Raw genomic sequence first — 15,179 nt, 5'->3', positions numbered from 1 at the left:
GGGTGACTGTGACACAGGGGCGAGGTGTCCCACTGGCAAGAGGAGCAACGGGTGAATGTGACCCACAAACAAGAGGTCCCATGGGCAAGGGGACCCATGGGCAAGTGTGGCCTGTGAGCAAGGGGTCCCATGGACAAGGGTACTTGTGGACAAGTGTGACCCACAAGTAAGGGGTCCCACAGGGAATGGGACCCATGGGTGAGTGGTGGCCCACTGGCAAAGAGTCCCATGGGCAAAGACCCATGGGCAGATGAGGAGACCTGTGAGCAAGCATGACTTGTGTGCTAAGGGATACAAGGGTGAGTGTGACCCAGGGGTGAAGGGAATTTGTGAGTGAGTATGGCCCACGACAAAGGAGCCCTACAGGCAAGGAGATGCATGGATGAGTGAGACCCACAGGTGAGTGTCCCCACAGGGAAGGGGACCCATGGGTGAATGTGACCCATGAGGAAGGGGTCACACAGGTGAGGCAACACATGGGCAAATGTGACCTAGGAGCAAGGGAATCCATAGGGAAGTGTGACCCAGGGGAGAGGGGATCTGTGGGCAAGTGTGACCCAAGAGTGAGGAGTCCCACGGGGGAGTGTGGCCCCGAGGTGAGTGGTCCCATGGGCACGGGAACCCTTGGGTGAACGTGAGCCATGAGGATGGGGTCCCATGGGCAAGAGCACTCATAGGCAAGCATGACCCAGGGGTGAGGGGACTTCTGGGCAAGTGTGACCCTGAGACAAGGAGATCTACAAGCAAATGTGACTCAGGGGTAAGGAGATTCATGAGCAACTGCGATCCAGGGATAAGAAGACCCACAGGAGAATGTTACCCTTGAACAAGAGGTCCCAGAGATGAACGGACCAAGGGTCAAGGGGATCCACGGGTGAGGGTGACTCAGGGGCAAGGGGTCCCATGGGTGAGATCCGTGGGTGAGCAGTGACCCACAACCAAAGAGACCTATGGACAAGGGTACTTGCGGACGAGTGTCACCCACGAACAAGAGGATCTGTGGGTGATTGAGAGCTGGAGTGGAGGGGTCTCACGGGCGAGTATGATCCAGGGGTGAGAAGTCCCACGGGTGAGGCGATCCGTGGGCAAGTGTGACCGTGCGTCTCACCCAGCCCGCGGGCGAGGGGCAGGAGGGTCCGTGGCCGTGGTGTGGCCGTGGCCAGTAAGGGCGGGGGGTCCGGCGGTCCGAGCAGCCTGGCCCCGTCCCCGTCTCCGTCTCCGTCCCCGTCCCCCGGCGGGCGGGCGGGCGGAGGAAATGACTCGCATTCCTGCAGGTCCCACTTCTCCGGCACAAACTCATCTCCCCCCCACCCCCCCGGCTCCTGGGTTCCAACCTCTCGAAAGCGCAACAAGCAGCCAAGCCGGGCCCAGCCCCCCCCGAGCCGAGCCGAGCTAAACCAAACACCCGGAACGCACCTACCTGCGGCTCCGGGGACCGTGCTGCCTGCCGAGCCCAGCCGCGCTAAACCGCGCCGAGATGTGCTGAGCCGAGCCGAGCTTAGCCGAGCCGTGCCCAGCACAGCTCAGTTCAGCCCAGCCCAGCTCACCGCCCCCGCCCCTTCCCGGGCCGTACCGCACCGCCCCGAGCGGCACCGGCACCGCCTCCCGCCTCAGCCTGGGCCCCGGGACAGCTCGGGGTGGGGGACGGCGGCAGCGGGTCTCCGCTGATTGTTCAGCACAGACTCCCGGGGGGGAACCCGGGGGTTTGGCCCGGAGGCGTGCGGAAAATAGAATACCCCCCTGTCCCGGTCCTAGGACGGGTGGTCGTCCCAGTCTCGGTTGCAGTCCCAGTCCTAGTCTGAATTCCAATCCCAGTCCCAGTCCCGGTCCCAGTCCTATTCCCGGTTGCAATCCCAATCCCAGCCCAGATCACAACGGCAGCACTAGTCCTGTTACCAGTCCCAGTCCTTATTCCAGTATGGGTCCTAGTCCCAGACCCAACCCCAGTCCCTTTTCCAATATAGGTCCTAGTCCCAATCCCAGTACAGACCCTGATCCCATCTTGGTCCTGGGGGTGTCCTCCTGGGGAAACACAAATTTAGCCTGGGAGGAACCCAAGCATCCCCTGGAAAGGGCACATGAGTACCATCCCTGGCAGGCCAGAGCATTTCCCGTGAAAGGATCTGAATCTCCCCACCCAAATACCTCCAGGGAGAGGAGCTGACCACCTTGGCATCTCCCAGGGACAGGACACACACGAGCACCCCTGGAGAGCAGCCCAGTGTCCCCAGCCCTGGAATCTCAAGGCAGCACTTGGGAATTGTGTTGCCATTAAAAGCCCCACTGATGTCCTGGCAGCTGGATCAGAGGTGAGTTGGCCTCACTGGTGTAAGGCCTGCACTCACATCATGCAGCGAGTGCACACGCACGTCTCTCCCCGTGGGTGACCCAGGAGTGGGAATAGCAACAGCAGCAGCAACAGCCCCATAAATTAGCAGCAAATCATCCTGGAGCTGCTTCTTCTTCAGAAGTGCCATCTGCTGAGGTTGTTTTTGGTGGAGTTATTTATTCCCCACTTTTGAGCATCTACAGGCGGTTTTGGGGATGACCTGCGAGGCCAGCTCTGCCCCCGCAGTCTCCACGAAGAGACTACGGTGGAGAGCAGCCGTTTGTTCCCAGAACTAAATAAAGAGCAGCTCTGCTCATTCCTGAAGTCTGGTTGCAGCTCAACAGAACATGCTGGGTAATTACATGATGCAAGTGTGTGCTACTGATGGTGGGAATCCAACACTCTGCTCTCCTCATGGTAAAAAAAACAGCCTGGCTTTCAGCAGAGCCATGGCTGGAAAGCCATTTGGCTTCTGTCATGCTTTTATCCATGCCATGTGAAACACAGGGAGCATTTCCACCCAGCAGCTCACTCCTGCTCGTGTCATAGAATCATGGAATTGTTTTGGTTGGAAAAGAGCTTTAAGATCATCCAGTCCGACTGGCAACCTAACACCACCGTGACCATCAAAACATGTCATAGACTCATAGAATGCTTTGGGTTGTAAGGGACCTTCAAGATCATCTAGCTCCAAAACACCCTGGGCAGGGGCACCCTCCTCTAGACCAGGTTGCTCAAGGGCCCATCCAACCTGGCCTTGAGCGCCTCCAGGAGGAAGTATCCACAACCTCCCTGGGCAACCTGCTCCAGTGTCTCACCACCCTCAATGCGAAGAATTTCCTCCACGTGCTGAGCCTTTGCAAAGCTGCCCATGCCAAATGCCACCACACTGAGGGCACAGGTGGGATCATGGGTACCACTACCACATCCAGAAATAGCTTGCTTTACCCCCAGATTCACTCTGGAAACACCGCCCGTGCTTCTTTACTTTCAGGTTGGTAGAACACTGGACAAGGCTGCCCAGAGAGGTTGTGAAGTCTCCTCTGGAGTCATTCAAAACCTGCATGGATGTGATCCTGTGCAACCTCATCTGGGTGACCCTCCTCTGGCAGGAGGGTTGGACTAGATGATCTCCAGAGGTCCCTTCCAACCCCCACCAGTCTGTGATTGATTCTGTGATAGCCAAGGTGGGGGCAGGCTTGTGGCAGAGCTGCCCTCCAGCTCGGTTAGTCCAACTCCTAAAATATTTTAGGGGTTGGGGAAGATGAAAACAGGGCATCACTTCTTGTGATGCTGAGGAGGATGAAGAGGATGAAGGGGTCCTGCATGGCTCCATCACTCCCATACCACCCACCCTTCTACCCTCCCCGGTGTAATGCAGAACTCCAGTAAGGCAGCACCCGTCTTGCTGCAGAGGCTAAATAAAATACCAGGAAGAGATCTGGGATACAAGCAAGGAGATACATAATCATGGACTAGGATGGCACAGCTGCTAACGCTGGGGAAGAGTCTCAGAGCAGCTCCATGTCTCCAGAAGAGGAGAAATTCCATGTGTCCTCCTGGCTGGATGAGAATCTCTGTGAAAAGTCACCAGGCATGAACCACTCTAGACTCTGGCACAGGGAGAGCTTGGAAATATGAGCCTTAGACAGCGTCTGGTGTCTGCCTCTCCTCTTGGTGAAAAGAGAAAAACAAAGACTCTTGTGACATTTCTCTTGAACAATTCTGGAAGGAATGAGGTGATTCTCACCCTCTATTCTGCTCTTGTAAGACCCCACTTGGAGTACTGCATCCAGTTCTGGTGCCTCCAACACCAGGACATCAAACTGTTGGAGAGGGTCCAGAGGAGGCCACTAAGATGATCAGAGGACTGGAGCACATCTGCTATGGAGATAGGCTGAGAGAGTTGGGGCTGTTCAGCTCAGAGAAGAGAAGGCTCCAGAGACACCTTAGAGCATCCTTCCAGTACCTTAGAGCATCCTTCCAATATATGAAGGGGACTACAGGAAAGCCAGGGAAGGACTTTTTACAAGGACTTGTAGTGACAGGATGAGAGGCAATGGATAGAAGCTTGAGGAGGGCAGATTTAAAATGGGGATTAGAATGAAATTCTTTACAATAAGGGTGGTGAGACACTGGAGCAGGTTGCCCAGGGAGGTTGTGGATGACCTCTCCCTGGAGGTGTTCAAGGCAGGGTTGAACAAGGCCTTGAGCAACCTGGTCTAGTGGGAGGTGTCCCTGCCCATGTCAGGGCAGTTGGAACTATGTGATCTTTAAGGTCCCTTCCAACTCAAACCATCCTATGATTCCAGCCCAAAAAACCCAGGAAACACAGATGGGAAAATGTCCTAAATGGAAGTTGTTTTTTTCTCTCAGACAATGTTTAAGTGAGCTAATTGTGTTGCTGAGCATATCTCAGGATGGTGGTTCTGACTGAAAACATTCACATCAAATCTACAGATATTTTTTTCTTGCATTAAATGTGTTTATATTGAGAAGATGGGAAATGGCAGCTGCTCACTGTGATCCTGCTTTATCACCAGCTGAGTATCCTCCATCCCAGCTTTTCAATACAGGCATTGTTACTGGTGGGGATGGTCTCACAAACGCTTCGGCTCTCTTATCTCCTACATAGTAACAACCAAATCCACCCAAATCTCATCCCTTTCCCAAGGGCAGATGATCTTACAGGGATTGTATCCAAATCCCATGGAGCTGTGCCAACCCACAGGGTGATGCCACCAGTGCTCGGCATCTCCCTTGGTGGTTTTTACGGTGTCCTGACAGGAACCTTCTCACTCTCCTCAGCATCCTGAAAGGAGGTTGGAGCCAGGTGGGGGCTGGTCTCTTCTCCCAAGTACAGCATGGTGGCATTGGGTTGATCATAGAATCATTTTGGTTGGAAAAGACCTCCAAGATCATCAAGTCCAACCATCAACACCACCATGGCCATTAAACCATGTCCTGAAGTGCCATGTCCACGCGTTTCTCGAACAACCTCCGGGGATAGTGACTCCACCACCTCCCTGGGCAGCCTGTTCCAATGCCTGACCACTCTGTCAGCAGAGACATTGTTCCTAATTTCCAACCTACACCTCCCCTGGCACAATTTCAGGTCCTTACCTCTTGTCCTATCGCCTGGTACTAGAGAGAAGAGACTGACCTTCACCTCACTCCAGCCTCCTTTCAGGTGGTTGGACTTGATGATCTCAGAGGTCTTTTCCAACCTTAATGATTCTATGATTCCATGAAAATTTACCCTGCACAGGGACCTCAGTGTCCACCTGTGATGCTCAGCACCCTCATGGGGTGCATTTGGGGACAGGCACGTCACTGTTGCTCAGCGATGCCTGGCACAACATCAGGGCTGCAGCTGACATGTGGAAATTCTTCCCTAGACCAGATAGGAAAACAAATCTCACTACTGGGAGTGGACTGTGCTGGGGTTGGGGCTGATTTCTAGGTAAGATCTTCTTCCCTCCCCATCCAGGCTGAGGTGGATGTGTAGAGGCTGCTGGGATGGAGGGATCCAAGCAGCATGCTGGGGAGTGGGTGCTTCCTCTGGCATTTTTGGGGGCCTTCAGGAGAACACTATCTGATTTTTGGCCAGAAGTATCCCCTTTGCAGAGACATCATCAAGCCTCTGCACATCAGGACCCATCCCCAGGGATTTTCTTCTGATGCTGCCCCACTTTCCTCTTTTCCTGAGTGAAACAACCCCCTAGTTGACTCCCTCCACCCCAGTCCATCCCAGTAAATAGGCTAGATAAGATTACTCAGCATGCAGGAGCCAGCTCTGAATGGTACTAAGCAGCCCTAAGGACAGCAGGGAGCTTCCCAGGAGTGGGCTGGTGGCAGCCCAGCTCAGTACCCAAGCGATGGCTGATTCCATGACCTGTTGAACATGCTGGGGTGGCCAGGGGTGGCATGATGCTGTCAGCTCCAGGGAAGGAATGCCAGCAACGCAGAACCAGCCCCAGACCTGGGGGATGCTCGCAGAGGAGGTGCTGCCAGCCAAAACATGATGGGGATGGGCTGGGTTAGCTTCTTTAACTGGAATCCCAACTCTCCCTCTGTGCTTATCCACCTATCCTCTCCCTCTTTGCCTGGGAAGGCGGCAAGGGTGGAGATCAAAAGGAGTTTCAAAAGATCCGAGTCAAAGAGGGCTGGAAAAAGAGGGGAAATCTGCCCTGAATCCATAACCAATGGCAACATCAAGAACAATTTGAGCGTGCATCCCGATAGGGAGGCATAGAGCCTCTCCCTCCTCCTACCCTCCCCCCCAAAATACCCCATCAAACAAACAACCCAATGCTTGCAGCTACTCCGGCAGTGCTGATCCAGTGAATTCTGTAATCCATCCCACCGGATTTACAGCTGCCTCTAACCCAGGAGCCTCTGGAACATTGAGTTGCAGCAGCCGGATGCAATTCCAGCCTGTGAGATTCCTTGGGATGGCCGGATGGGAAGGAGGGATTGCCTCCCCACTTCCAAACTGGGACCCTGAGCTGGTTTTGAGTACCAAATGATGGATAAATATGAGGTCAGACAAGCATAGACTTGCTGTGGGGGCTTTGCCACAGGCCCCCCAGTGCAATGCACAGCCTGCACTCAACAATTCTGCAGCTTCTCCCCCCCACCCCAAAAATCCAGGGACTCTCCTCACTTGCCCACTCCTTCATCCACTTTCTGGGGCCCTAAAGGGGATTTGGGGGGCTCTGAGCCTAGGGGTTACTCCTAGATTTTTCTCCCAGCCTGTCTGAGCTGCTGAAAAGCCCCTGGAAATTTGTCCTAAAGCAGGAACGGCAGCAGCCGGCGGGGAGGAAAGATCAGAGGAGTGGGGGGATATTTATAGCCCCTCTGTGTGCCTGCTCGGCTGACTTCAGTCCTGTCTGATGGAAGAGCAGATGCCTCAGGGCTCCTTCTGATCTCCCAAACAGGAAAGAAACCCCAGTGAGGCCCCCCCAGTGAAGTCGCAAGCAGCCCCAATGTTATGAGACATCAGAGAATCCACACCAGTGTCATAGGCTGGGAGGAATCACAGTGGTAGGATTTGGGAAGGACCTCTGGAGATCATCCAGTCCAACCTTCCTGCTACAGCAGAGGTACCCACAGCAGGTTGTCCAAGATCTCAAGGTCCAGGTGGGTTTGGAATCTCTTCAGAGAAGGAGACTCCACAACCTCTCTGCGCAGTCTGCTCCAGGTCTCCAGCAGCCTCACAGCAAAGAAGTTTCTGCTTCTGTTTAATGGAACCTGCTGAGCTCCAGTTTGTGCCCACTGCCCATTGTCCTGTCACTGGGCATCACTGAAAATAGTCTGACCCCTTCCTCTTGCCTCCGACCCTTCAGCTCTTGCTGAGTATTGATCAGATCCCCTCTCAGGCTGCTCTTCTCCAGGCTAAACAGCTGCAGGTTTCAGCCTTTCCTCCTTGCAGAGATGCTCCAGTCCACTCACCATCCTTGCAGACTCCACTGGACTCTCTCTAGTAGAGTTCCTCGAAGTGGAGATTGTCCAACATGCTTCTTCTGAAGGATCAACTCCAGTTGGACCCTCATGCCCTGAGCTGACTCTCACCTTATGGTTTAAACTAACCCAAACTCCAGCGCGGAAGGCCACAAAAGGCCCCATTGTATGTGGCACTATGGGCTTGGCACCACCTCCATCCCCATCCCCATGCTCCAGAGATGTCCCACCACACTGAGGAGATGCTTTTCTCTGCACAACATGGTTTAAAGCAAGCAGGTCAGGCAGATGGCTGCAAAATCTGCAACTTTCAGGTGCCAGCACCAGTTTCAAGCATGCTTTGAAAGGTGGCTGATGCCACCCAGATCTCCAGCGGGGCAGGCAGGCACCTCTTTGCCCATGGAAACAGGACTCTGGCCTCATGCTTCATAATCAGGCAGGATTGCAGCAGGGAAAAGCCAGCCCAGGCCACCTGTCCCCCCACCGCCAGCCGCAGGGACAAAGCACCCGCGGCAGCGAGGAGCGTGGCCGTGGCCCAATGGATCTGTCACTCATCTATCAATGATTTACCACCACTCTGAAGAGCTTTTTGTGCTGCTGGGCTTCCCAGCAGCCCCAGCCAAGGTCAATGCCCTGCTTGGTGTGAGACACACAGATGCCAAAGGGGAGAGGGGCTGGGAGCCCATGGTGGGCATGAGGCCAGGCTAAAGCAGAGCCTGCTCACACCCTGCCAGCGTGATCACAGAATCACAGAATGATGGGGGTTGGAATGGACCCTTGAAGAATATTGAGTCCTACCCCACTGCCTGACCAGTCTAGTTACCCAGGTCCTCCTTCTTGCCCTTTTGGAAGATTGGAGTGACACTGGCTTTCCTCCAGTCCTCTGATACCTCTCCTGTTCTCAAGCACTTTTCAAAGATGATGGAGAGTGGCCCAGCAACAACTTCTGCCAGCTCCCTCAGCATTCGTGGGTGCAGCCCATCAAGACCCTTGTATTTGTGGACAAGCTCATCCTGTCCATCTCTCCTTCTTTGCTTGGGGATCCTGGGTACATCCAGCCAATCCCACCCTTACACCTTGAGAAGTTATGGGGCTGGTTCAAACAGCCCTTGCCAGGGATCTGTATCATGGGAAGGGACAAAAAGCCACTTTGGAGGCAGCAGTTCTGACACCAGTGTCAATGACACGGTGGCCATCACAGTCTAAAAACATCCCAGCAAAGTGCTGGTGTGTTGGGGTTGGACTGCACCAGGCACCTGGCACCAAGGCTTCCAGAGGTGCTGGTGGTGCAGGGCAGGATTTGGGTCATTCCACCATTTTTTAAAGCAGCAGCGGCATCCTTTAAATGCCCAGCCAAATGGGAATTGATTTCTGAGCAATGGACTGAGCAGGTCTCCTCCAGGATCCATAACTTGGCTAATGATTATCTAATGGGCTCCCATGAATAGCTCGTTAATCCTTTTGTATTCAATTAATGGCAGGCAGGACCCTGTCTGCTGCGGTCATGTTTCCTGAGTCTCCACATCCCTTTGCTTTGGCCACCTCTTTTTTTCTCTCTCCTTCCCTCATCTCTTGCTCCATCCCACCCCCACCTTCACCCCAAGGACACCCACCTCTGCTCCATCACACCCTGGGGATAAAAAAGCCATTTATGAGGCTGCAAACAGTGGTGGGCACCAGCTCAGAAACAAACACAGGCTACTTGCCACCCAGGTTGTTTCCCAGGATATCTCACCATAGATGTATCACCAGCAAGTGCACCAGCACCCATGGGGGAGGCTAAAGGCAGAACATCCTGTCTGGCCCTCCAGGATCACAATGTCCATGTGGGTTTGGAACCTCTCCGAAGAGGGAGCCTCCAAAACCTGTCTGGGCTGCCTGCTCCAGGGCTCCAGCACCCTCAGTTTCTCCTGTTCAGATTGAACCTCCTGGGTTGTAGTTTGAGCCCATTGCCCCATGTCCTGTCACTGGGCAACACTTAAAATAATCTGGCCCTATCCATTTGATCCCCAAACTTTAGATATTGATCAGATCCCCTCTCAGGCTGCTCTTCTCCAGGCTAAACAGCCCCAGGTCTCTTAGTCCTTCCTCCTCACAGCGATGTTCCACTCCACTCAGCATCTTTGCAACCTCTGCTGGAATCTTTGCAGCCTCTGCTGGAATGTCTCCAGTAGCTCTGTGTCTCTCTTAAACTGGGGGCCCAGAACTCCAGATATGGCCTCACTAGGGCAGAGTAGAGGGGCAGGAGAACCTGCCTTGACCTGCTGGCCACGCTCTTCTTAATTCACCCCAGGAGACAACTGGCCTTCTTGGCCCCAAGAGTACGCTGCTGGCTCACGGTGAGCTTGTTGTCCAGCAGTACACACAGCCCAGGGAAGTCGGCATTCCCCCCCCCCCCCGTGCCTGCTGCTGCCACCTCCCTGCCAATGCCCACATCTACTTGGCAGGCAGTTCATAACAGCTGAGCTCTCCAACCCCCCAGGGCTTTGAGGTTCCCCTCCTCCAAGACTGCTTTGGGGTGCAAGAAAGGGGCTCACCACCCCATCAGATGTGAGGATTGTGGCTGGGATGAGACTGAGAGATTCCTTGGTGTGATGCCACCAGACCATCACCCAGCAGGAAGGGAAACGGTGCTGAGATCAGAGCAGCTTCTCCCAGCAGCCTTCCCTCCTTTCTGGGCAGCAGAGGAACGCTGTGTTTTGTTTTGGTTTGGTTTGAAGGGTGATTTTTTTCCGTGGAAACATTTCCCAGACACACCATTTCCCCGGGAAGCAGCAGCTGTGCCGTCTCCGTCAGCCGCCCGGTTCCCCCCACCCCCGCCAGCTCCCAGTTCATCACACAAAGAAAAGGAACGTGGTTAAAGGGTGAGTCAGGCACAGCAGGCACGGCCCCGTGCCGAAATGATCAGCCCCAGCCTTCCACCCGTGGCTATTCTGCCCTGAGGACCACACATCCCATGGGAAGCCGGGCATGAAAAGGCAGGGCAGGGTTGAGGCAGAGCATCCTGTCTCAGACCACCACCCAGTTTAAATGTGCTGGAAAATAGGGCTCTGAAATGACATCATCACCCCTTTCCCCTGGGATGTGCTAGATGGGTTGGGAGCACACCAAGGCTTGAGGATGTTGCAGGGATCAGTTTCCTTGGGGAGGACTAAATTGAAGCTTGAGGAGGATAGATTTAGACAGGATATTAGAAAGAAATTCTTTCCAGTGAGGGTAGTGAGACACTGGAACAGGTTGCCCCAGGAAAGTTGTGGATGCCCCTTCTTTGAAGGTGTTCAAGGCCAGCTTGGACAACCTGGTCTAGTGGAAGGTGTCCCTGCCCATGGCAGGAGCTAGATGATCTTCAAGGTCCCTTCCAACACAAACCCTTCTATGAATCTGTGGTTTCCATCCTGGACTACTCCAGCATCAGCTGAGGTGAGGGGGAAGCCCCACGGTGAACGTGGTGCCCAGGCCATCCTCCACTGGGTTCTATGGGTGCCCTCACATCCCATGGATCATGGAATTGTAGAATCACAGAGAAGTTTGGGTGGGAAGGGACCTTCAAAAACCATCTAGTCCAGCCCCCTGCAGTCAGCAGGGACATCTGCAACTGGAGCAGGTTGCTCAGAGCCCTGAACAACCTCACCTGGAATGGTTCCAGGGATGAGGTTTCTACCACTTCTCTGGGCACCTTGGGCCAGTGTCCCACCACCCTCAGTATCAAAAGTCTGTTCCTTTTCTCCAGCTTGAATCTCCCTCTTGCAGTTTCAAACCATCACCCCTTGTCCTGTCACAACAGACCCTGCTCAGAAGTCTGTCCCCATCTTTCTGATTGATCCCTTTAAGAACTGAAAGGCTACCAGAAATTTGCTCAGTTTTCGGACCCCTGAGAACCTCCCTGGGCTCTTTCCTAATAACTCCTTTCCCTGTCACCCCTGGACCGGAAAAATGTGAGGAGCTTAGGCTCTGGTTTCATTAAAGCCAACTTGGAGGGAATGAGCCAGCTCACCCCTCCTTGAGGCTACATCTGAGAGGTGGCACAGGGTGGGATGGAGGAACAAAGGCTTTGTGGACCCCAAAAATGCTCCAGCCTCTTGTTGGCCCCTCTACCTCTTTTTGGGGTGCCACCTCAACACTGGGTGCTGTGCCTAGCAGAGGGGATATTATGCACCACAGCACCCATGTGCCTGATGCAAACCCCTGCTCTGATGCATACTCACATCCCCAGGAGGTTTTTGGGGTTCTGCACACAGCTAGGTTCTCACCACAGACCCATGGCAGGAGCCAGCAGAGCGCCTCTCTCTCAGCCTCCACTTTGCAAAGCCAGGGTGTTTATGAGCTGTAGGAGCACAGTAAAGCAAAAGCAGCTGTGGCTACTACCCCCTTTTATGTGACTCTTTCTCTGCCAACCCCTCCTTTAAATTTTTATGGTCCAGATATAAAGCCCTGGGAAATACTGGTCCAGAGCAGAGCTCTGACATCCATTAAAGCAGTGCCCTGAGTCTCATGCATGCCAGGAGCTGGAGGTAGGAAAGGGGATTATGGTGGTTCCCACCATGCACAGCACCTCCACTTCCCAGGGCACTTATTGCAGATTAACATTTTCTGTTTTAAAAAACAAAGCATGCAAACAAACCCAAACCAACAGAAACAACAACAAAACCCACTAAAAATAATGTGCCTGGAAGGTGGTGATGGGCAGCAGGAAAGAAATCCCAGGTGTTTCTCACCTGCTTGTACCTCAGAACCTGTTTGAACAACCCTGCCCTCAGCCAACATTTCTTTGCCCAAGGTCTTACCCAAATGAAAGTGAAGGGGTGAAAGGATGCTGGGGGCTTCCTGGGAAAGGACTGGGAAAGAGGATTGGCAAAGAAGCTGCTGAAGGGTCTAGAGAACAAGAATGATAAGGAGCAGCTGAGGGAACTGGGATTGTTTCCTCTGGGGAAAAGGAGGCTGAGGGGAGACCTCACTGTTCTCTATGACTCCCTTGAAAGAGGTTGGAGCCCAAGGTGGGGTTGGTCTCTTCTCCCTAGTATCAGGAGATAGAACAAGAGGGAATGGCCTGAAAGGTCTCTTTCAATCAAAACAATTCTAAGATTCAATTCTGTGATTCTATACTTAGCTGCATGCAAACTCCCACCCACCTCCAGCCCCTCCTGGGGACCATCTGCTCAGCTCCAGCCAGCACTACTGCCCATTACTGGAGGAGCTGGGATGTCCTGGCCATGGAAATGCAAAGCTGCCTACTGACCATCAGACCCAGGGCTCACAGACATCTGCTTCATCTCTGTGGATGCAAAGTGCTGGATCACCGCAGAGTTTCCATCATTAATTAGGCTACAGGGTGATCAAAAAACATCCCTTCTGTCACCAGCAAGTGTGTGCTGAAGGGGCTGAGTGAATCAGAGGAAGGGGATTCACTGCTGGCCAAACACAATGGCAGTAGTGGTGAAAATCAGGGTGAGCTGGTGTCAGGGGTTCAGTTACCATGGTTGTGCTTGGGGTCACCCCCTTCTCCTGCAAAGCACCAAAATGAATGAACCCCATCAGAGAGGGGGGTCTGAGGGCTGTGTTTGCACAGGGGAGGGTGCCATGGGCTAGGCACAAGGATGTCTGGAGATGAAGGAGGCATCTGTGCTACCTGCTCTGGGCTTTGGAGCAGACAGGGGGTGTGGGTCAGTGAGATGGGGACTATTAGGCAGGATAACCTTTTCAGCAGGAGCTGTTGGGACAGGATGAGGGGTGATGGGTTAAAACTAAAAGAGGAGAGATTTAGACTAGAGAGAAGGAAGAAATTTTTGCCCCTGAGGGTGGTGAGGCACTGGCCTGTGTTGCTCAGAGAACCTTCCAGACTCCATTGGTTCTATTAGAGCCCCCTCACCAGTTTTCAGGTTTCCAGAAGAGCCTTTTCCTGCTGTGCAGAGGACTGGGGTAGGACAGACTGCCCCACAGTGGAACCCTCTGGGTGCTGCACCCAGCTCAGAGGGGAGCAGCCCTCACCCATGGTGGGGCTTTTTACAGCATGGCCAAGCAGCTCCGTCCTTGGCTGAGGCTTTCTTATCTCTTCAGGCGAATGGGATGCTGCTGCAGAAGTGCATCAGCCCAACCAGTGATCCTAATAGGCCACCAGATAAACAAGAGAGTGAAAATAATGCTGTCAGTGTATTTTCCCCAGGACAAATCCCCATTTTTCATATATAATCAGGCCAGGTCCCAGAACAGAGGAGACCTTTTCTTATTTCTCCACCTCCAAGCTCAGCAAACAACCCTACCTGTGGAGCAGGCTCAGATGCTTTATCACATTCCTCTGTTTGTGTTTATGCCAGGGCTGGATCTTAAGCTGTTGCATGAAAAGTACCAGGCTTGTCCTCCTTTGAGTTGGTCTCCACACCCAGCCTAAGATGATACCACACCTCCCTCCTGCCCCTGTCCATCAGACACACCAATTACCTTCCTCAGTGATTGCTCAAAGTATTCCTACCAGCACCCAGGCTTGAACTGCTCCTTCCCAACTCACACCAGCTCACCCACTGCATATGATGGAGAAACAGTCATCCCAGCAGCACTGGGGAAGGAAAACACATCTACCCAGGCTGCCCAGAGAGGCTGTGGAGAGATTCCAAACCCACCTGCACATTGTGGCCCTGGGCAACCTGCTGTGGATGACCCTGCATTAGCAGAGGGGTTGGACTAGGTGATCTCCAGAGATCCCTTCCAGCCCCTGCAGTCTGTGACCTCTGAGTCTAGCAGCACCCCATCCTGTCAATGCCCCATCCTGTCAATGCTCTGTCCCAGTACTGCCCCATCCTGGTGTCGTGGGAAGCTTCCTTACAGGAGTACCCAGGCCAGCTGGGTGGGGTGAGCATGGAGAAGACATTTAATTACACACCACAAGGTGTTTTTCCAGTTGCAAAGGGCCAGTTGCATTTGCTCTACCTGCAGCAGGTGCCATTAGTCCTCTTTGGCAACTAATTGGCAATTAATAATATCTTTGTATTATGCAAATGGGCTATGAATGTTCTGCAGATCAATTTAGGGCCATAAAAATTATGCAAGGGGTGGAACTACTCTGCTGTGAGGCCAGGCTGAGAGAAGATAAGGGGTTGTTCAGCCTGGAGAAGATAAGGCTCCAGGGAGAACTTCTGGTGGCCTTTGAGTGCTTAAAGGGGCTGAGCAGAAAGCTGGGGACAGATTTCTGAGCAGGGCCTGTTGTGACAGGACATGGGGTGATGGGTTTGAACTGAAACAGGGGAGATTTAAACTAGGAGAAGTAAGAAGTTCTTCATGCTGAGGGTGGTGAGACCCTGGCCCAGATTACCCAGAGAGGTGGTAGATGCCCCATCCCTGGAACCATTGCAAGTGAGGTGGTTTGGGGCTGTGAGCAACCTGCTCTAGCTGCAGA

At 53.5% G+C, this 15,179-nt stretch overlaps 1 protein-coding gene across 3 annotated transcripts in view; it reads right to left on the bottom strand.

The window, feature by feature from the left end:
* FRMD6 (FERM domain containing 6) overlaps positions 1 to 15,179 on the bottom strand; it is a 46,944-nt gene that overhangs the window by 21,969 nt on the left and 9,796 nt on the right. Inside the window, exon 1 of one of the 3 annotated variants that reach the window (XM_054161654.1) lies at positions 1,421 to 1,531. The exons of the other annotated variants lie outside the window; for them this stretch is intronic. The gene's annotated coding sequence lies outside the window, so the exon portion shown is untranslated. Of the gene's footprint in view, positions 1 to 1,420; positions 1,532 to 15,179 lie in introns of those variants that run through there. 3 annotated transcript variants of the gene reach the window in all.

Source organism: Dryobates pubescens, chromosome 5, assembly GCF_014839835.1.
Source record: "Dryobates pubescens isolate bDryPub1 chromosome 5, bDryPub1.pri, whole genome shotgun sequence".
Classification (NCBI taxonomy): domain Eukaryota; kingdom Metazoa; phylum Chordata; class Aves; order Piciformes; family Picidae; genus Dryobates; species Dryobates pubescens.
This window is presented reverse-complemented; position numbering and strand designations above follow the sequence as displayed.